Consider the following 22,927-nt stretch of genomic DNA (forward strand, 5'->3'; position numbering starts at 1 on the left):
GAAACACACAATGGCCGCACGATTCCAGCCTAACTTTCTGGATGTTGGATCATTACGCCGATCTCCAGATCACGCGGCCGCGTGAATGACGCGGTCACGTGGGAAGTGTTTTTCGTAATTTGACGCGATCGCATGAATGATGCGGTCGCGTCGCACACCCTCTTTTCTTTTTTTTTTTATGCAAAATGCATAATGCAATGCTAATATGAATGTTATGGATGATTCCAGGTTCAATGAAGTAAAATAAAATAAAACTCAAAAATAAACAAAACGGAATAAAATTAAAATTGAAAAAAAAAAGGAACGATCATACCATGGTGGGTTGTCTCCCACCTAGCACTTTTAGTTAAAGTCCTTAAGTTGGACATTGGATGAGCTTCCTGTTATGGTGGCTTGTGCTTAAATTCATCCAGAAATCTCCACCAACGCTTGGAATGCCAATAGCCTCCGGGGTCCCAAACTAGGCATGTAAAGCTTCTTAGCAACTTCAAATAGATTCTCAGGCTCCCGGGGTGACGAGTGTTAGAATAGATTCCAGGATCCCAAACTTGGCTTTTAAATCCGCCTTCGTCTTGATCTATATTTTTCCATCCGGGCGGTTTAGAAATTAGATTCTCACCAGAATAACCAAACATTTTTCGAGATCCATTTGATAGATCATGATGCCAATCCGCACACTTCGAGTCGAAGCGTGGAACCTTATTGAACCTTGTGCACCAACTCTGAGTACGAGCCATTTCCCTTTTACTCTTAAAGCCACAGAGAGCTCTAAGCTGGCCATCTGTTTCAAGCAAACTATATTCAAGTGGAAAAATAAAGCTAAAGGTTAAGGATTGTACCCACTTGAAGCTTGTATTGGGTGGTAATGGCCATGCGATAGGTGGTTCCAGTGGTTCTGTGAGTTTTACTCCCTTGTGCTCTTCTGTGAATTTCTCCACTTCTTTGCAAGATTCATCAAATGTATCAATGTCCTGATCAAAGCCATCTATGTCTTCCTCATCACTTAAGTCATAGACTGGAGGTTGAGAGAAATCTACCTCCGTATCACCTTCGTATTCACTTGGGGAAGATTCTTCAATCTCAGAGAATTCACTCGCGGATGCAAGTTCATTACGTGGGGGTTGGGCACTGTCCTCTTTAGCATCAATTGTAACGTCCTTGACAGAATTTTCCACAACTTTGGATTCCCATGGAAGTTCAGCATCTCCTAAGTCTTCAACCAACTCTTCTTCTTTAATAATGACAGCTTCCTCTACTTGTTCCAAGACGAAGCCATGCTCTGTCTTGTCCACTGGAGTTTCTAGTATCTCCTTCATGCTACGCTCTTCGTTAGATTGTCCACATTGGGCTGTGGGAGGTCCTTGAATGTTCGAACGTCTAGAAGATAATAGACTTACTGCTTGCTCTAGTTGATGAAGGGTTGTTTGAAGTTGATCTACTATTTCCTTGAGGGGAACCTCTGATTCTCGGGGTGATAGATTTGGATATGGTACATGGGGAATTGGTGATGTTTGGGAGTAATTGGACTGGAATCGGGGTAGATGAGGATCATACAGTGGTGAATGGTGAAAAGGAGCTTGTGAGTGTGGTGGTTTGAAGTTATGTTGAGAGGATGGTCTATAAGCACATGGTGGGGCTTGTGGGTAATCACAAGGTTGTCCACCATGTCTATTGGCTTGGTATGCATTGTAGAATGGTCTTTGTCCATGATATCTTGGAGGGTGTTGGTGCCTAAAGAGTTGATTAGATCCTCTTGGCCCCATCCATCTTTGATTGTTCTGACCTTGATGCATGTTCCTGCTATAACTTCCATTCCTTTCAATAACATTAGAACCAAACTCAAAGCGAAAGGGGTGAGAATTCAAAGTAGCTAATAGAAATAAAAAGGGGAAGATAAAGACAAATAAACAAGTAAAAGAAAAATATTTACAATAACCAATAATAAGGCACACGATTGCAGTTCCCCGGCAACGGCACCATTTTGAAAGAACTGGAAGATTGATGGTTTAGAGGTTATAGTAAACTCTCGTTGCAAGTATAGTTACTAAATCAAGCAATCAACCTTTCTTACAAACGTTTTGGTTGTCACAAGTAACAAACCCCTAAATAAATTGATAACCGAAGTATTCAAACCTCGGGTCGTCTTCTCAAGGAACTGCAGGGAAGTATGTTCTTATTATTGGTTATGGAGATTGTAAATTGGGGTTTTGAGAATGAGGAGCGAATAGTCTAATTAGCAAATAAAGTAAATGAAGAACAAGCAATTTAAATGGCAAGTAAAATAAATAAATGACTGTAAATAAACTTTTGGTAAGGTATGAGAAATTGGAGGTCCTATCCTAGTTATCCTTATCAATGATGATGAGAATTGACTCTTAATTCCACTTTGTTAACCTTTACTAAGGCAAAGGAAGATCAAGGGATTAATTGGTTTGATCTTCGGATCCTATTTATTTCCTAAGAAAAGATTGGGATTATTGAAGTTCAATTTAATTAACAAAGATGACAATTATCAATCATGTTTGAGTTTGATAACTCCTGAGTTACTGATTTCTTAACCAAGACCAAAAGGAGAAAAGTAATTCTACTGGAATAAAAATGTCTTCAGATTGGGAATAATAGCAATATAAATAAAATAAAGCAATATTAAACTGAAATACCTCAAATAACATTAATTCAAAAGAGTAATCTGTAACAAGGAAGAATTCATAAATTAAATTGCAAAAGTAAATAAAAGGGAATATTGAACCTGCTAAAGAGATAATCCTGAAAGCGAATGAAATCCTAATTCTAAATCCTAATCCTAAAGGGAGGAGAGAGAGGAGAGAACCTCTCTCTAAACTAAATCTAAATCATGAAAACAAACTAAAGTGGAAACTCTCCTTGAATGGATGCATTCCCCCACTTCATAACCTCTGGTCTATGCCTTCTGGACTTGAATTTGGGCCAAAAAGGGCTTCAGAATTCGCTATGAGCGTTTTCTGCAATTTCTGGTGCGTGGCCTCTGTCACGCGTCCGCATGGGTCACGCGGTCGCGTCATTCGGAGTTTTTCTTGTCACGTGGTCGCGTCAGTCATGCGACCGCATCATATGTGTTTTGCTCGAGGCGCGCGGTCGCGTCAGTCATGCGGTCGCGTCAATGCCTTTTTACGCTGGCATGCGGCCGCATTGCCCATGCGATCGCGTGGCTGCCAGTTTCTTCAAAAACTCTGTTTTGTGCTTTCCTTCCATTTTTGTATGTTTCCTTTCCATCCTTTAAGTCATTCCTGCCTTAGAAGATCTGAAACTACACAACACACTAATCACGGCATCGAATGGAAATAAAGGCAATTAAAATAATTAATTTTAAAGCATAGGAAACATGTTTTTTACATACATCACATAATAAGGAAGGGAAAGTAAAACCATATAATTAATATGAATAAGTGGGTGAAGGATTGAATAAATCACTCAAGCTAAGTATAAAATATATCATAAAATATGGGTTTATCAGTCGAGATTTAAATTTAACCAGAAAATGTAAACTAAAGTAAATCAGAGAGCTATGAGATGAAGAGAGTCAGCTCAGTAGCAAAACAGAAATGAAAAATTGCTTGAAGAAATAAACAGTAAGAAAATTTAGTTAAATTATGAAATTCTAAAAGAGTAATTGAAGATCGAAGAAGAGCAATGAGATCAGAAAGCAGATCTAGATCTCAATTACTCCCTTGACCAATCAGAAAAGAAATTGCAGAAGAAATGAAAATGAAAACAACAAAGGAAATTCAGATCCAATTCTCCAATTCTCAGAACTATATAAAAGATGAGCAAAGATAATTCTCAGATCAAGAAATTCAATGGAGTTCTTCAATCTCAATTCAAAACCCAAAACAGAAAGTAGAAGTTGTAGAAGAAAGAAAATGAAAACGGAAAGCAAATTTGATCTAATCCCAATTCCCAAATTCAAAATGAAAACTAAAGTGAAAAACTAAAAATGAGCAAAAAGGTCCATATCAAATGAAATTAAATCCTATTTATACACTTACCATACTAGTCTTCAAAGCTTGGTATGGGCCTTTTGGGTTTGTGAAGAAATGGATCCAACTTGGCACTTGGAGGTATGGGTCATGGAGCATTTGGTTCACTCCCAGGGGAGCGTTCCGTTTGGACAAGTGAACTCCACGTTCACTTTTCATGGCATGCCTTTGGTGCTCCCTTGGATCCTTTGAGTGCTGGCCTTTGCCTCCTTTGGAAGTGAACGTTACTCCAAAAGTGTTTCTGAGCGTGGTTCTTGGGCCTTAAAGATGCCTATCACCTGTACTTCAATTTCATGCCAAATATAGATTGCTATATATCATTGGAAAGCTCTGAATTTCAGCTTTCCAACACAACTGAAAGCGGATCAATTGGACATCTGTAGCTCAAGTTATGGTCCTTTGAAGAAGGCATGGTCACGCTGTTTTGGAGGCCGAAAACGTTCAATTTAGTGAACGTGGCGTTCACTTAGTGAATGCTGCATTGGAGGCCAAAGTTAACACCAGCTTTTGAGGCCCAAACTTAATGTTCACCCCATACTATTATATATCGTTGAAAATCTCTGGATGTCTACTTTACAATGCATTCGAGAGCGCATCATTCCAAGCTCTACAGCTCATGTTATCCTCCTTGGAAGGTGGAGAGGTCAGCTGTCCTTACTGCAGGTTGATACTATATTCATTTTTGGACTTTTGGGGTATATTTTCTCCCTCGGATTTAGTGTCCACCATGCAGTATCATATATGCTTGGAAAGCTCTGGATTCGTACTTTCCAATGCCACTAGAATCACCTCATTTGGAGTTTTGTAGCTCGAGTTATTCTTGTTGGAGTGTAAAGAGGTCAGGTTTGCAAATCCTCTTTGCTCCTCCTTGAGTCTGTTTCCACTCTTTTGCCACCTTGGGGTTGTGATTATTCTTTTAGTGCTTTTATTGCTCCTTCTCCTTTATCTTTTCACCTATCATCAACCAAACAAATACATCAAAGCCTTGGCATAATCAACTCTTGCATCATTCATATTATCAACTAAAATCTTGCAAGAAATCTAATGAAAATGCATAAAATTACCAATGTTTCATTGAATCTAGACAAGCATGAAATTCTCACTCAAACACTTACTTATTTCCTAAAATGCATGAAAACCAAGTGAAAACTAATGAAATAGGCTTGTGAAACTAGCCTAAGATGACTTATCATCAGGGTATCATGAGCTAATTTAAAATTCAGTATTTCTGTAGCTTTAATTTCAGAAATTTCTTTATTTAAGAAATTTCTGAAATTAAAGCTACAGAAACATTAAATTTAAAATTAGCTCATGATAGCCCTTTTTCAAAAGTTCTGGGTCTTACATATTGAGATCATTCAATTTAAAGGAGTGGTTGAAGAATTTGGAGAGGTTGATCAAGAAATAGATTCAATCATTGATGAGTTTTTATCTACACTAACTGATCACCCCAATGATTTTGTCGAACCCTCTCCCATTGGACATGAAATAGAGGCCAAGGAGGAATGTGTACAACCTCCAAGACCTTTTGTAATCAATGAGGAAGGATTAGGAGATGTTGTCAAGCAAGAGGAGGAAAGTAGAAAGGCTTGTCTAAAGGTGGAATTTATCAAAGAAGAGCACCAGGGAGTGGAAATTACCTTGTTATGACTGTTGGAAGCATCTCTCCATGGGTCACCACCATCCATTACATCATTCAAGTAGGTAAAATTTATATCTCTTAGCTTTCTTATTCCGCTTGAATATGGTTTGTTAGAAACGGATGATCAACTTAGGACTCTTTATGGGTTGAAGATTAAAAGGGAGATGATTAGTGGTTGGCATTGTAAATCAAGGCTCATTAAGGTTGAAGCTTTAAGGTCTAAGCGCAAAGGTTGGTATAGTTCACAATTGATTGGGTCTAGGAGGCTGATTCGGTGTGTGAATGAGAATTCTGCTTGCTTGTCACCCGAGTGGAATCACAAGATTCAACTTGAAGACAGGTGCGAGAACAAGGTTTGGGATCCCGGATTACAAGAAAAGGATCAATTTTGGGAGCTCCTAGCTTGTTGTGAACTCCACCAAATCTTGGTGGACATCAATTGGAGTGTTGGAGCATACTTGAAGTCCAAGAATTGGTGGAAGTTTATGGACGAATACAAGCACAAGCTGCCATAACAAGGAGCTCGCCAAAAAGTTCAACTTAAGGACTATAACTAAAAGTGCTAGGTGGGAGACATCCCACCACGGTAAACTCTTTCCACTTTTCTCTTTTGTATATAGTTGATGAATAAATTGAGTTTTCCTTGTTAGGTACTTCCTTTCTCTATATCATTCTTGTATATATTGCTCTTAGATGTTAGTTGCTTGGGTAAATTTTTGTTTTAGGTTGCATATTTGAATAGTCAATAATCTTATCTTGAATGGCCTTTTTCTTTTACATTGTATGTTTAAAGATTTTGTTAATTTTAGAGTTTGGCTTGTCTTTAAGAAAAACTCTCACGCGTACGCGTGGCTTCAGCGTATGTGTGACCTCCCATCCTGAAGAGAATCATGACCGTGCCAGGATCGTGTCGGTATTGTGCCGCCGCACGGCCTGGACAGAGAGTTGTGCAAGAAGTGTGCAGAAATTATGCATTTAGCACAATTCCAACTAGCGCATATGCGTGGCTTCCGCGTACGTGCCACCTTCTGTTTTCCCATGTCACGCGTACGTGTCACCTTCCGTGTATGCGTGACCCCCTGTTCACGTACTCTTCTTTTCTTCTCTTTTCTCCATTTCTTTTCTTCTTTTCTCTTCTCTTCTCTTCTCTTCTCTTCTCTCCCACTTCGTCATCATTCTCCATCTCCATTAGTTATTTAGTTATTTAGTTTTGTTTTAGTAAATTAGGTGGTTAGGATAGTTTAGATATTGGTGATAAGTGTTAGATTGTTGATTTGATTTGCTAATTCTAATGAGATATTGCTGCTGATTACTGACTTGATGCTATTTTAGCATCATTGTTATGAATATTTATTATTGTATTTCTTTGTTAAGGTTATACTTTGTTGCTTGGTATTGAATTTTCATGCTTAATAATTGTGCATACCAAGTACCTGTGAATTTCCTTCAAAGCACTCTAAATTTTTTCAATTACATATTTTGGCCACCATGTGATTTAAATTCTTTAACCATGACTAGACAATTTCCTGATTACTAATGTTGTGCATTTATCTTAATGCATTGTGTTACTTGATCATATGCATCCATATTGATTATTACTTTAATTACAAGGTTATGCTTATGCCCTAATGACATGTTGACCCTTGGTGCACGAATTGTGAATCACACTTTTCACAACGCGTACCACTAACCAGCAAGTGCACTGGGTCGTCCAAGTAATACCTTACGTGAGTAAGGGTCGAATCCCACGGAGATTGTTGGTTTGAAGCAATTATGGTTATCTTGTAAATCTTAGTCAGGAAGTCAATTATGTTTATCAGTTGAATTGTGAATAACCAAGAGAGCATAAATTAAAGGTTACTTGTTGTGCAGTAATGGAGAATATGTTGGAGTTTTGGAGATGCTTTGTCTTCTGAATCTCTGCTTTCCTCTGTCTTCTGATTCACGCATGCACGTCCTCCTATGGCAAGCTGTGTGTTGGTGGATCACCGTTGTCAATGGCTACCTTCCATCCTTCCAGTGAAAACTACGCTCACGCGCTCTGTCACAGCACGGCTAATCACCGGTTGGTTCTCGATCCGGTTGGAATAGGATTTACTATCCTTTTGCGTCTGTCACTAACGCCCAGCCTTCAGGAGTTTGAAGCTCGTCACAGTCATTCAATCCTTGAATCCTACTCGGAATACCACAGACAAGGTTTAGACTTTCCGGATTCTCATGAATGCCGCCATCAATTCTAGCTTATACCACGGAGATTCTGATTAAGGAATCTAAGAGATACTCATTCAATCGTATATAGAACGGAGGTGGTTGTCAGACACACGTTCATGAATTGAGGAAGGTGATGAGTGTCACAGATCATCACCTCCATCACAGTTAAGCGCGAATGAACATCTTAGATAGGAACAAGCGTGTTTGAATGGAAAACAGAAATACTTGCATTAATTCATCGAGACACAGCAGAGCTCCTCACCCCCAACAATGGGGTTTAGAGACTCATGCCGTCAGAAAATACAAAGTTTTGATCTGAAATGTTATGAGATCCAAAATAGGTCTCTAAAAGTTGTTTAAATACTAAATTAGTAGCCTAGGGTTACAAAATATGAGTAGACTATGATGGATGATGCAGAGATCCACTTCTGGGGCCCACTTGGTGTGTGCTGGGCTGAGACTTAAGCAATTCACGTGCAAAGGCCATTTGTGGAGTTGAACGCCAGTTTTTATGCCAGTTTGGGCGTTCAACTCCAGCTTTTGATCCTTTTCTGGCGCTGGACGCCAGAATTGGGCAGAGAACTGGCGTTGAACGCCAGTTTATGTCGTCTATCCTTGTGCAAAGTATAGACTATTATATATTGCTGGAAAGCCCTGGATGTCTACTTTCCAACGAAATTGGAAGAATGCCATTTCGAGTTCTGTAGCTCCAGAAAATCCACTTTGAGTGCAGGGAGGTCAGAATCCAACAGCATCAGCAGTCCTTTTTCAGCCTAAATCAGATTTTTGCTCAGCTCCTTCAATTTCAGCCAGAAAAATACCTGAAATTATAGAAAAACACACAACTCATAGTGAAGTCCAGAAATATGAATTTTTCCTAAAAACTAATAAAAATAGACTAAAAACTAACTAAAACATACTCAAAACTATATGAAATTATCCCAAAAAGCGTATAAAATATCCGCTCATCACAACACCAAACTTAAACTGTTGCTTGTCCTCAAGCAACTAGATGAATAAAATAGAAGACTAATAGGTTGGGAGGCAATAATATCTCAGAGTTTTTGATTGAAGCTCAGATTCTAATTAGATGAGCGGGACTAGTAGCTTTTTTCTCCTGAACAGTTTTGGCATCTCACTTTATCCATTGAAGCTCAGAGTGATTGGCATCTATAGGAACTTAGAATTCAGATAGTGTTATTGATTCTCTTAGTTCAGTGTGATGATTCTTGAACACAGCTTCTTTATGAGTCTTGGCTGTGGCCCTAAGCACTTTGTTTTCCAGTATTACCACCGGATACATAAATGCCACAGACACATAACTGGGTGAACCTTTTCAGATTGTGACTCAGCTTTGCTAAATTCCCCAATTAGAGGTGTCCAGAGTTCTTAAGCACACTCTTCTTTTTGCTTTGGACCTTGACTTTAACCGCTCAGTCTCAAGTTTTCACTTGACACCTGCACGCCACAAGCACATGGTTAGGGACAGCTTGGTTTAGCCGCTTAGACCAGGATTTTAGTCCTTTAGGCCCTCCTATCCACTGATGCTCAAAGCCTTGGGATCCTTTTTATTTGCCCTTGCCTTTTGGTTTTAAGAGCTTTTGGCTTTTTCTGCTTGCTTTTTTTTTTTTTCGCCTATATTATATATATTTTTTTCTGCAAGCTTTGTTCTTTGCTGCTTTTTCTTGCTTCAAGAATCATTTTTATGATTTTTCAGATTATCAATAACATGTCTCATGTTCATCATTCTTTCAAGAGCCAACATATTTAACAGTCTTAACAACAAATTCAAAAGACATATGCACTGTTCAAGCATTCATTCAGAAGATAGAAAGCATTGCCACCACATTTAACCAATTAGAATTTCTTTTATTAAACTTGAAATTCTATTGCTTCTTATTCAAAAGATCTACTATTTTATTCATGTTTAATGATGATGAGAAAAATAAACTATAGCTTAATTGGAGATAAAATCAAATAGATACTAATTACTATTATATGACTTCTAAGGTAAACTGTTATAAGGACACTGTCACAGAGTTAAGGCAGAAATTGGAAATTAACAACCTTTATTCTGGGGGTACGGGGGTTCCTCTGATCCTTGGGGTGCTTGGTCCTACAAGAGAAGACTTTTGGCGCTTCAATTCCCTTAAGTCACGCCCCTGCTCCTCTTGTTCTTTAAACATATAGGTCAGCATTTGACTGTGTTCCTTCTGTTCTTTTATTATTTGCTCCATAGCTTCCTGTATCTTGGTGACGGACGTCTCAAGATATTCCCAATATTCCGCTTGAGGGATCTCTGGGAGGAATTCCTGTGCTCTCTTCTTGATGGGATCCTCCTGTGCTTGTTGTCTCTCCATTGATGCTTTGGTGATTGACTTTTCAATTAGGATATATTCAGTTATTCCCATCCTTACTCCAGCGTCTTTGCAGAGCAGAGAAATCACGCTTGGATAAGCCAACCTGGCCTCTTTTGAATTTTTGTTAGCAATCTTATAGAGCTCTGTTGAAATCAGCTGATGAACCTCCACTTCCTTTCCCATCATGATGCAATGGATCATCACTGCTCTTTTAACTGTGACTTCAGAGCGGTTGCTGGTGGGCAACAGAGAATGCCCAATGAAGTCCAGCCATCCTCTGGCAACTGGTTTGAGATCCTCTCTCTTGAGTTGATTTGGGACGCCCTTTGTGTTGGTGGTCCACTTGGCTCCAGGGATACATATGTCCTCTAGAATCTTATCCAGGCCAATGTCTGCTCTCATCATCCTCCTGTTGAAGGAGTCTGGATCATCCTTTAGCTGAGGTAGCTTTAATACCTCTCTGATCTTGTCAGGGGTGGTGTGAACAATCTTTCCCCTGACCATGGTCCGAAATTCATAGTGGGCAGTTCCAGATAGTCTTTGCTTGTCAGTCTGCCACATATTAGCATAGAACTCCTGGACCATGTTCCTTCCTATTTTCGTTTCAGGATTAGCTAGGACTTCCCAGTTCCTGATTCGAATTTGCTCCTGGATCTCCGGATATTCATCTTCTTTCAGATTGAATCTTACTTCCGGGATCACTGATCTCAGACCCATTACTTTAAGATAATGGTCTGCATGTTCTTTAGATAAGAACTTCCCTTGATTCCAAAGTGATTTTGGAACGCTCTCTTTCTTGCCTCTTGGAGTGGATTGTTTTCCTTTGGGAGCCATGATCTTAGTGATCTCGGATAAACACACCAAACTTAGAGGTTTGCTTGTCCTCAAGCAAAAGAAAAGAAAGGAGAGGGATAGAAGGAGATCGAGGTGCACTTGTTGATGGAGGAGGGGGGAGGCCGAATCCAATTTTAAAGGGGTGGGGGGGTGGGTTTTCGAAAAATTGGAAGAGATAAGATAAAAAGATTGAGTTGAAAAAGATAAGATAGAAGATATAGTTTAATTTTGAAAAGATAGGATAGATTTTTGAAAAAGATAAGTCTGGATTTTGAAAAAGATAATATGAAAAAAAAAGATATTGAAAAGATTTTAGAGTGAAAAAGATAGATTTGTTTTTGGAAAAGATTTGAAAAAAGTTGGATTGAATTTGCAAAGAGGGTGTGTGCTTATGAATTAAAATACATTTGATATTTTGAAAGTAGGATTTTTAGAAATCAGGGTTCCTGACATGTTTATGCAAATAAAATCATGTATTGAATCATAAAATTTTAAATTAGAATGGAAAAACGTGTGGAAAAATGAATTTGGCTCCTCCCTGCCTTCCTGGCGTTTGAACGCCCAAACACTGCTTGTTTTGGGCGTTCAGCGCCCAAATGCTGATCTCCTGGGCGTTCAGCGTCCAGTTGCTACCATTCCTGGCGTTCAACGCCCAGTGGGTGGCCATTTCTGGCGTTGAACGCCCCGATTGCTACCATTACTGGCGTTCAGCGCCCAGTGGATGCCCATTTTGGGCGCTGAACGCCCAAAATGCCCCTTTACTGGCGTTTTCTTGCCGTTGAGCTCTTTTTCTCTGTTTTGTGTGCCGAGGTCTTCTGTAAATGATTATTTACCTTGTTGTCAATGAAATCTATATAAACAAATAAAAATAAAAATAGAAATAGGGCAAAATGCTTAGAGGATTGTTGCCCCATGGCTGGGTTGCCTCCCAGCAAGCGCTTCTTTATTGTCTTTAGCTGGACCTTGCTGAGCTTTTAATCTAGCTTCAGCCTTGAGCATTCTTGCTCGATGTTGCCTTCAAGATAGTGCTTGATTCTCTGTCCATTGACAATGAACTTCTTATCAGAATCAATATCTTGAAGCTCCACATTACCATATGGTGACACACTTGTAATCACGTATGGTCCCCTCCACCGGGATTTCAGTTTCCCGGGGAATAGCCTGAGTCTAGAGTTAAACAACAGGACCTTTTGTCCTGGTTCAAAGATTCTAGATGACAGCTTTCTGTCATGCCATTTTTTTTATTTTTCTTTATAAAGCTTGGCATTTTCGAAAGCTGTGAATCTGAATTCCTCTAGCTCATTTAGCTGGAGCAATCGTTTTTCTCCTGCTAATTTGGCATCAAAGTTTAGAAATCTGGTTGCCCAGTAGGCCTTATGTTCCAGTTCCACGGGCAGGTGGCATGCCTTACCATACACGAGTTGGTATGGAGAGGTCCCTATAGGGGTCTTGAATGCTGTTCTGTAAGCCCACAGAGCATCATCCAAGCTTCATGCCCAATCCTTTCTACGGGTATTTACTGTCCGTTCCAGGATTCTCTTTAATTCTCTGTTAGAGACTTCAGCTTGCCCATTGGTTTGTGGATGATATGGAGTGGCCACCTTATGGCAAATTCCATACCGAACCATGGCAGAGTAAAGCTGTTTATTGCAGAAGTGAGTGCCCCCATCACTGATTAGTACTCTAGGGACACCAAATCTGCTAAAGATATGTTTCTGGAGGAACTTCAGCACTGTTTTAGTATCATTGGTGGGTGTGGCAATAGCCTCAACCCATTTTGATACATAGTCAACTGCCACCAGAATATAAGTGTTTGAATATGATGGTGGAAAAGGTCCCATGAAGTCAATTCCCCATACGTCAAACAACTCAATTTCCAAGATTCCTTGTTGAGGCATGGCGTAACCATGAGGCAGATTGCCAGCTCTTTGGCAACTGTCACAATTACGTACAAAATCTCGGGAATCTTTATAGAGTGTGGGCCAATAGAAGCCACATTGGAGGACCTTGGTGGCTGTTCGCTCACCTCCGAAATGGCCTCCATATTGAGATCCGTGGCAATGCCACAGGATCCTCTGTGCTTCTTCTCTAGGCACACACCTACGGATAATTCCGTCAACACATCTCTTAAAGAGATAAGGTTCATCCCACAAGTAGTACTTTGCATCAGTAATTAATTTCTTCTTTTGTATCCTGTTGTACTCCTTGGGTATGAACCTTGCAGCTTTATAGTTTGCAATATCGGCAAACCATGGTGCTTCCTGAATGGCGAATAAATGCTCATCAGGAAACGTCTCAGAGATCTCAAGAGAAGGGAGGGGCGTCCCTTCCACTGGTTCTATCTGGGACAGATGATCAGCCACTTGGTTCTCTGTCCCTTTTCTGTCTCTTATTTCTATATCAAACTCTTGCAGAAGCAATACCCATCTGATGAGCCTGGGTTTTGAATCCTGCTTTGTGAGTAGATATTTAAGAGTAGCATGATCAGTATACACAATCACTTTTGATCCTACTAAGTATGATCTGAACTTGTCAATGGCGTAAACCACTGCAAGTAATTCTTTTTCTGTGGTTGTGTAATTTTTCTGGGCGTCATTTAGAACGCGACTGGCATAGTAAATGACATACAGAAGCTTGTCATGCCTCTATCCCAATACTGCCCCAATGGCATGATCACTGGCATCACACATTAACTCAAATGGTAATGTCCAGTCTGGTGCAGAAATGACTGGTGCTGTGACCAGCTTAGCCTTCAGCGTTTCAAACGCCTGCAGGCACTTTGTGTCAAACACAAATGGCGTGTCAGCAGCTAGCAGATTGCTTAGAGGTTTTGCAATTTTTGAAAAATCCTTTATAAACCTCCTATAGAATCCTGCATGCCCCAGAAAGCTTCTGATTGCCTTAACATTGGCAGGTGGTGGTAATTTTTCAATTACCTCTATTTTTGCTTGATCCACCTCTATTCCCTTGTTTGAGATTTTATGCCCAAGAACAATTCCTTCAGTCACCATGAAGTGACACTTTTCCCAGTTTAAAACTAGGTTGGTTTCTTGGCATCTTTTCAGAACAAGTTTCAGGTGATCAAGATAGGAGCTGAATGAGTCTCCATATACTGAGAAGTCATCCATGAAGACTTCCAGAAATTTTTCCACCATGTCAGAGAAAATAGAGAGCATGCATCTCTGGAAGGTTGCAGGCGCATTACATAGCCCAAATGGCATCCTTCTATAAGCAAACACCCCGGATGGACATGTGAATGCTGTTTTCTCTTGATCCTGGGGATCTACTGCAATCTGGTTATAACCTGAGTAGCCATCCAAAAAGCAGTAATAATCATGACCTGCTAGTCTTTCTAGCATCTGGTCTGTGAATGGTAAAGGAAAATGATCCTTTCTAGTGGCTGTATTGAGCCTTCTGTAGTCAATACACATGCGCCACCCTGTAACTGTTCTTGTAGGAACCAGTTCATTTTTTCATTATGAATCACTGTCATGCCTCCCTTTTTTGGGACGACTTGAACAGGGCTCACCCAGGGGCTATCAGAAATAGGATAAATAATCCCAGCCTCTAGTAACTTGGTGACCTCTTTCTGCACCACTTCCTTCATGGCTGGATTTAGCCGCCTCTGTGGTTGAACCACTGGTTTGGCATTATCCTCCAATAGGATTTTGTGCATGCATCTAGCTGGGCTTATGCCCTTAAGGTCACCTATGGACCACCCAAGAGCTGTCTTGTGTGTCCTTAGCACTTGAATAAGTGCTTCCTCTTCCTGTGAATTTAAAGCAGAGCTTATGATCACTGGAAAAGTGTCACCTTCTCCCAGAAATGCATATTTCAAGGATGGTGGTAGTGGCTTGAGCTCTGGTTTAGGAGGTTTTTCCTCTTTCAGAAGGAAGTTCAGAGGCTCTTTCATGTCCCCTGAATCCTCCAAATCAGGCTGAACATCTTTAAAGATGTCTTCCAACTCTGATTCGAGACTCTCAGCCATGTTGATCTCTTCTACCAAAGAGTCAATAAGATCAACTTTCATGCAGTCTGTTGATGTGTCTGGATGCTGCATGGCTTTGACAGCGTTCAACTTGAACTCATCATCGTTGACTCTCAGGGTTATTTCCCCCTGTTGGACGTCAATGAGGGATCGTCCAGTTGCTAGGAAGGGTCTTCCTAGAATGAGAGTAGCACTCTTGTGCTCCTCCATCTCCAGCACAACAAAGTCAGTGGGAAAGGCGAATGGCCCAACTCTGACAATCATGTCCTCAATCACGCCTGATGGGTATTTAGTGGAACCATCAGCAAGTTGGAGACATATCCGGGTTGGTTTAACTTCTTCAGTTAAGCCAAGCTTCCTGATAGTGGATGCAGGTATCAGGTTGATGCTTGCCCCAAGATCGCACAAAGCTGTCTTGGTGCAATCACCTTCTAATATGCATGGTATCAGAAAACTCCCAGGGTCTTTAAGCTTTTCAGGAAAGCTTTTCAGAATGACTGCACTGCATTCTTCAGTGAGGAGAACTCTTTCTGTTTCTCTCCACTCCTTTTTATGACTCAAGATCTCTTTCATGAACTTGGCATAAGAAGGTATTTACTCAAGTGCCTCTGCAAATGGAATCTTTATTTCAAGAGTCCTTAGATAATCTGTAAAGCGAGCAAATTGCTTATCCTGCTCCTCTTTCCGGAGTTTTTGAGGATAAGGTATCTTGGCTTTATATTCCTCAACCTTAGTGGTTAAAGAAGCCTTTTTAGAGGGGTTGTTATCAGCACTTGTGTGTATCTGATCCCTCACTGGCAATTGAGTGCCAGAGTCAGAGGCTAGAGTGACGTTAGACGCCAGCTTACTGTCTGTTCCTGGCGCCTGAACGCCAGAAATGTGCCCATTTTGGGCGTTCAACGCTGGATTCTGCCCCATTTGGGCGTTCAACGCCAGATTCTTGCCCATTTCTGGCGTTGAACGCCAATCCTGCCTTGTTTCTGGCGCTGAACGCCAGTTTTGGGCATGGTCTGGGCGTTCAGCGCCAGCCTTCCACCCCTTTTCTGGCGTTTTAGTGCCAGAATTATTTTTCCCTGGGCTCTTACTGTCCTCAGGTGAATCTTTGGTGGGTTGCTCATTTCTTGAATTTTTGATCCCTTGAGGTGGGGTATTTAATGTTTTCCCACTTCTTAATTGAACTGCTTGGCATTCTTCTGCTATTTGCCTTGATAGCTGCTGCTTTGTTTGCTTAAACTATTCGTCCATCTGTATATTAGCTATCCTTGTCTCTTGTAGCCTGTCCTTGAATTCAGCTAGCTGCTTTGTTAGAAAATCCAATTGCTGATTGAATTCAGCAGCTTGTTTTACAGTACTGAATTAAGCAGTTACTGTTTTAACCTCTTCATTCATGGAAGGGTTGCTGCTTAGGTACAGATGCTGATTCCTGGTAACTGTATCAATGAGCTCTTGAGCCTCTTCAATTGTCTTTCTCATATGGATAGATCCACCAGCTGAGTGATCTAGAGACATCTGAGCTCCTTCTGCAAGCCCATAGTAGAAGATGTCTAACTGAACCCACTCTGAAAACATTTCAGAGGGGCATTTTCGTAGCATCTCTCTGTATCTCTCCCAGGCATCATAAAGAGATTCATTATCTCCTTGTTTAAAGCCTTGGATGTCCAGCCTTAGCTGTGTCATCCTTTTTGGAGGAAAATACTGATTCAGGAATTTTTCTGTCAGCTGTTTCCATGTTCTTATGCTGGCCTTAGGTTGGTTATTTAACCACCTCTTAGCTTGATCTTTTACAGCAAATGGAAACAGTAATAGTCTGTAGACATCCTGATCTATTTCCTTATCATGTACTGTGTCAGCAATTTGTAGAAATTGTGCCAGAAACTCTGTAGGTTCTTCCTGTGGAAGACCAGAATACTGGCAACTTTGCTGCACCATGATAATGAGCTGAGGATTCAACTCAAAGCTACTAACTCCAATGGAGGGTATGCATATGCTACTCCCATATGAAGCAGTAGAGGGGTTAGAATATGACCCCAGAGTCCTCCTGGACTGTTCATTTCCACTTATGTCCATGATGGACAAAGGGATATAACTTGGATTGATTTACCTTTTTAAATATTTTATTTTATAGACAGAGGACAACTTAACCAAAAGTAAAAATAACAAAAACTATGATTTTCGAAAAAGTGAGGAGAGAGAAAGTGTTTAGGAAGTTTTGAAAAGGATATGATGATAAAAAAAAATTTTAAATTTTGAAATAAAAAAAAATCTGAATTTTATAAATATATTTCGAAAATTGTTTTTAAAATAGAGAGAAAAGATATTTTTGAATTTAAAGAGGAGAGAGAAAAACAATAAGAGAGCACAAGATTTAAAATTTTTAGATCTAATGTTCCCTATTTTCGAAAATTTTGGAGGGAAAACACCAAGGAACACCAAACTTAAAAATTTTAAAATCAAGTCACAAGGAAAACTCAAGAATACGAAGAAAGAACACCAAACTTAAAATTTTTAGAAAACCAAACCAAAATTTTTGAAAATTTTAAGGAAATTCAATCAAGAAAACACCAAACTTAAAGTTGGCACAGGATCTAATAGAGAAATTATTTTTTGAAAACTATTTTTAAAAGGAAAATACGGATTCTAAAATTTTAACACGACAATAATAAGAGACTCTAAAAAAAAAAAAGAAATTTTTCCTAATCTAAGCAACAAAATAATCCGTCAGTTGTTCAAACACGAACAATCCCCGGCAACGGCGCCAAAAACATGGTGCACGAATTGTGAATCACACTTTTCACAACGCGTACCACTAACCAGCAAGTGCACTGGGTCGTCCAAGTAATACCTTACGTGAGTAAGGGTCGAATCCCACGGAGATTGTTGGTTTGAAGCAATCTATGGTTATCTTGTAAATCTTAGTCAGGAAGTCAATTATGTTTATCAGTTGAATTGTGAATAACCAAGAGAGCATAAATTAAAGGTTACTTGTTGTGCAGTAATGGAGAATATGTTGGAGTTTTGGAGATGCTTTGTCTTCTGAATCTCTGCTTTCCTCTATCTTCTGATTCACGCACGCACGTCCTCCTATGGCAAGCTGTGTGTTGGTGGATCACCGTTGTCAATGGCTACCTTCCATCCTTCCAGTGAAAACTACGCTCACGCGCTCTGTCACAGCACGGCTAATCACCGGTTGGTTCTCGATCCGGTTGGAATAGGATTTACTATCCTTTTGCGTCTGTCACTAACGCCCAGCCTTCAGGAGTTTGAAGCTCGTCACAGTCATTCAATCCTTGAATCCTACTCGGAATACCACAGACAAGGTTTAGACTTTCCGGATTCTCATGAATGCCGCCATCAATTCTAGCTTATACCACGGAGATTCTGATTAAGGAATCTAAGAGATACTCATTCAATCGTATATAGAACGGAGGTGGTTGTCAGACACACGTTCATGAATTGAGGAAGGTGATGAGTGTCACAGATCATCACCTCCATCACAGTTAAGCGCGAATGAACATCTTAGATAGGAACAAGCGTGTTTGAATGGAAAACAGAAATACTTGCATTAATTCATCGAGACACAGCAGAGCTCCTCACCCCCAACAATGGGGTTTAGAGACTCATGCCGTCAGAGAATACAAAGTTTTGATCTGAAATGTTATGAGATCCAAAATAGGTCTCTAAAAGTTGTTTAAATACTAAATTAGTAGCCTAGGGTTACAAAATTTGAGTAGACTATGATGGATGATGCAGAGATCCACTTCTGGGGCCCACTTGGTGTGTGCTGGGCTGAGACTTAAGCAATTCACGTGCAGAGGCCATTTGTGGAGTTGAACGCCAGTTTTTATGCCAGTTTGGGCGTTCAACTCCAGCTTTTGATCCTTTTCTGGCGCTGGATGCCAGAATTGGGCAGAGAACTGGCGTTGAACGCCAGTTTACGTCATCTATCCTTGTGAAAAGTATGGACTATTATATATTGCTGGAAAGCCCTGGATGTCTACTTTCCAACGCAATTGGAAGCATGCCATTTCGAGTTCTGTAGCTCCAGAAAATCCACTTTGAGTGCAGGGAGGTCAGAATCCAACAGCATCAGCAGTCCTTTTTCAGCCTAAATCAGATTTTTGCTCAGCTCCTTCAATTTCAGCCAGAAAAATACCTGAAATTACAGAAAAACACACAACTCATAGTGAAGTCCAGAAATATGAATTTTTCCTAAAAACTAATAAAAATAGACTAAAAACTAACTAAAACATACTCAAAACTATATGAAATTATCCCAAAAAGCGTATAAAATATCCGCTCATCAACCCTTAATTGCCCAACTATATATCCTCTACACATACTTGAAACTAGTCATTTTGGCATAATGCTTCATTTGTAAAACTGGATTGTAAGCTCATCTAGTGACATCTTTTTGAAATTTTTAAGCTTTCTGGACCATGCTTGCTATGTGATTAATCTAACCTTATATCTCTTTTCCCTATATTGCATAGCACCCATGCTCCCCTACTTTATGTCAATTAGGTGATGCAAACAACAAAATTCAAAGTATGTCATTAATTGATGTGCGATTTCCATAGTTTCTTTTGTTCATTAAGTTTCCTTGCACATTAACCAAATTTTATTTATTATCCATTTTACAATTGCTTGATTCTTGCTTGAGTGCTTTCTTGCATCTTTATTACTTGTTTGTTTGTTTTAACTTACAAGTTTTCTATAAATTATCTTAAGCACACTAGAATAAGTGAAGTACATGCTTCTTTTGTGTAATTGTGACATAGCTTTTGATGCTAGTGTGTGTTCTCTAAATCACGCGCAACTTAGAACTCACACACTTGTTTTCATCAATGTCACACACTAATTCACTCACTTCATTTTAGTGATCATCACCTCATAACAATCTATGCTTCCTTGCTTTTGCATCTTCTCATCTCACTATCCTGTTTTCTATATTTCAGGATGATTCATAGTAAACAAAAAAAGAAGCAGAAGAAAAAACTTGCAGTAGCCAGACGATCCACCAGCTGAAGGTGGCGATCCGTGTAGTCATCGTACCCCCTTGCGCCTTTTTGAATGCACCGAAAATGGTGCAAACTTTTAAGTATGGGGAGGTCGTCCGACCGATCGGCGAATCTTGGGAGAAAAATTCTAATCCCAACACTTTCACATGTCAATTTTTCTGTTATTACGATGTCTTTTAGAAGTTTTAGTTGCATTTTCTTGGTTTGCATATATATAATAAGCTTAGTCAAAATAATAAAATTTTCCAAGTATTTTATATATAAGGGATTCCAAATTGATTTGAGTTAAGATTTTTCGTTGAAACATGCGTGAACTATATATTGTGGAATATGGCTTTTGAGCTAAGAACACACAACCATATGAGTTGTGAGCCTAATTGTGTGGTTATACCATATTAACCATTATTTTCATTCTTGTGTCTATTATTCTCTTTCCATGATTGCAATATTTAACTTGTTTGATTCTTTATGTCGATTATTTTGTATATGAATGTATTTATATGATTGAGGCCATGATTTCATTTGAGCTCACTGATGGGTTGGAAACGAAATTCTAACGCCTAAAACTCAACGGCAAGTGTACCGGGTCGCATCAAGTAATAATAACTCACGTGAGTGAGGTCGATCCCACAGGGATTGAAGGATTGAGCAATTTTAGTTAGGTGGTTGATTTAGTCAAGCAAATAAGTGTTGATTTGAGTGATTTATATCCAACAGAAGCTAAATTGCATGAATTTAAAGGGAGAGGGATAATTGACAAGAATTTAAAGTGCATAAGAATTAAAAGAGCTGAATCTTAAGGTGCAAGTAATGTAAATTGTAGAAACTTAGATTGCAAGAAACGTAAATAAAAGGATCCGGGAGTTGGGAATCCAGAATTTAAACAAAAGGCATTAAACATCAATCAACAGAGGAATAAAAGATGACTTGAATTGAAACAGATCTCAAACAAAAGAGTAAAATTGCTTGAAAAATCAAACAGCAAATGGATCAAACTTAAATTGCAGATTCTCACTAAGAGAATAAAGATCTCAGGGGTCAAGAGACTAGAAAACAAGTCTAGATCTCAATTCTTTCCTTGATCCAACTAAGAATAATTGCAGAAGAAGTAAAGATGGAAGCCAGTAGAGAAACTTAGATCCAAATCACAATTCCTTGAATTATGCAGCAAAATAAACAGAAAGAGATCTCAAGGTGAGATTGAAACAGAATTTCTTCAATTCTCCACCCAAGATCCAGAACAAAGAATAAAAAGTACAGAAGCAAGAACAAAGAAGAAGAGAGATCAATTCTCCTTCCCAATTCCAAAACTCCCAAAGCTAGAAAATAAAATTGAAAATTTAAAAGTCAGAAAAAAGGTCCTCTCTAACTCAAACTAGCTTCTATTTATACACTTCCTATTTTTCGATTTTAGAATTTGGAGTGGACTTTTTAATTTTGTGAAGAATTGGATTTTATTTTATTTTTGGACTCAAAATTGAGTCATGGTGCACTCCCAGGGCACGGCTCAGTTGAAAAACCAAACTGAGTGCCCAAACTTGCTTTCCTTGCCCAATTTGGTGCGCCACCCCTTTGTCCGTGTCAGTCTTTGATAGAGTTCAGTTGGAAAATTGAGCTGAGCTTTCTATTTTGTCCTTGGTGTGCCTAATTGTGCGCGTCCTAGCACCCTTGGCCGTGTCACTTGTGCGCATGGTTTCCTCCTTGGTGTGCTTCCTAGCGTGCCAATGTGTGGGGAGTGGGGGGAGAGTAGTGCTCAGTTGGGAAAGCAAACTGAGCTCCCCATTGTAGCGCCTAGTTGTGGGCTTCATGCTTCCAAGTTCGATCCTTGGTGGAAGCAATTTGGTGTTGATTTCCTTGGAAGAGTGGAGCGCTCCTTCCTTGCCTTTCATGAGGCTCCCTAGTTCGAACCCCCTTGAATGCATTTTAGCCAATTTTGGCTTATTTCCATTGCAAAGAGCGTTCCTTGCTTCTCTTGGGTCATGAGTTCGAAACTTGATGGCTTCATTCCTTGGAATTTTGTTTTGAATTTATTTTTGAAGAAGCCCGATAAAGCTCACTTAGTGAATGCTCTTGCCTTGCTTTCTTTGATGCTCAATTAACTAAGTTAACTTAGCTTTATGCCTTGCTCCCCTTTTTTTTGTTCTTTGTGAAGCTCGATTCACTCATCCAACCTAGCTTCCCTCCTTTCTCAATGATGCCACGCTTTTTCTTCTCCTTTGGCTACGCTTCTTATTTCCTTTGGGCACACTCCTTAGGCCACGCTTTTCTTATTTTTTTCTTTTCTTCACCTACAAGTAATCAAAACAACCAATTAAAGTATCACCAAATTCATAGGGTTTAAAGTTCATTCAAAATTCAATTAATTCTAGCTTAAACCTCATGGTTTGTGTCAATTAAAAGGTGGTTGACTGATTTCACTAATTCATGCAAATCCACTCCAAATTACTTACTTACAATGCAAGAAAGTGCATAAAACCTAATGAAACAAGTGAAAATTGCTTGAAAAGCTAGCATAGGATGACTTGTCATCACAACACCAAACTTAAAACTTGCTTGTCCCCAAGCATGCACTAATCATAAGAGAAAATGAAACGAAACGGAGAAGTATGCATATTATTATTTACCCGATAGTTGAACTTGGTTCATGGGGTTTTATGAAGACAATGGTAGCTCATTTATTATTTGTTGTTACATAAGATATGTTTCCTCAAAGATTTACTAAGGTTGCTGCTATAATGCTTTACTTTTTGCTTAATCCCTTGCTAGCTTTTCCTTCTTTATTTTTGCTTAAAGCTTATTGTTCATTGAAGGCTTGGTGGCAAGTGTTGCAACAGCCTTTGACTTAGTTTTGCTCAACA

The sequence above is a fragment of the Arachis ipaensis genome, chromosome B9 (assembly GCF_059453495.1).
Source record: "Arachis ipaensis isolate K30076 ecotype BB chromosome B9, ASM5945349v1, whole genome shotgun sequence".
In the NCBI taxonomy this organism is placed as follows: Eukaryota; Viridiplantae; Streptophyta; class Magnoliopsida; order Fabales; family Fabaceae; genus Arachis; species Arachis ipaensis.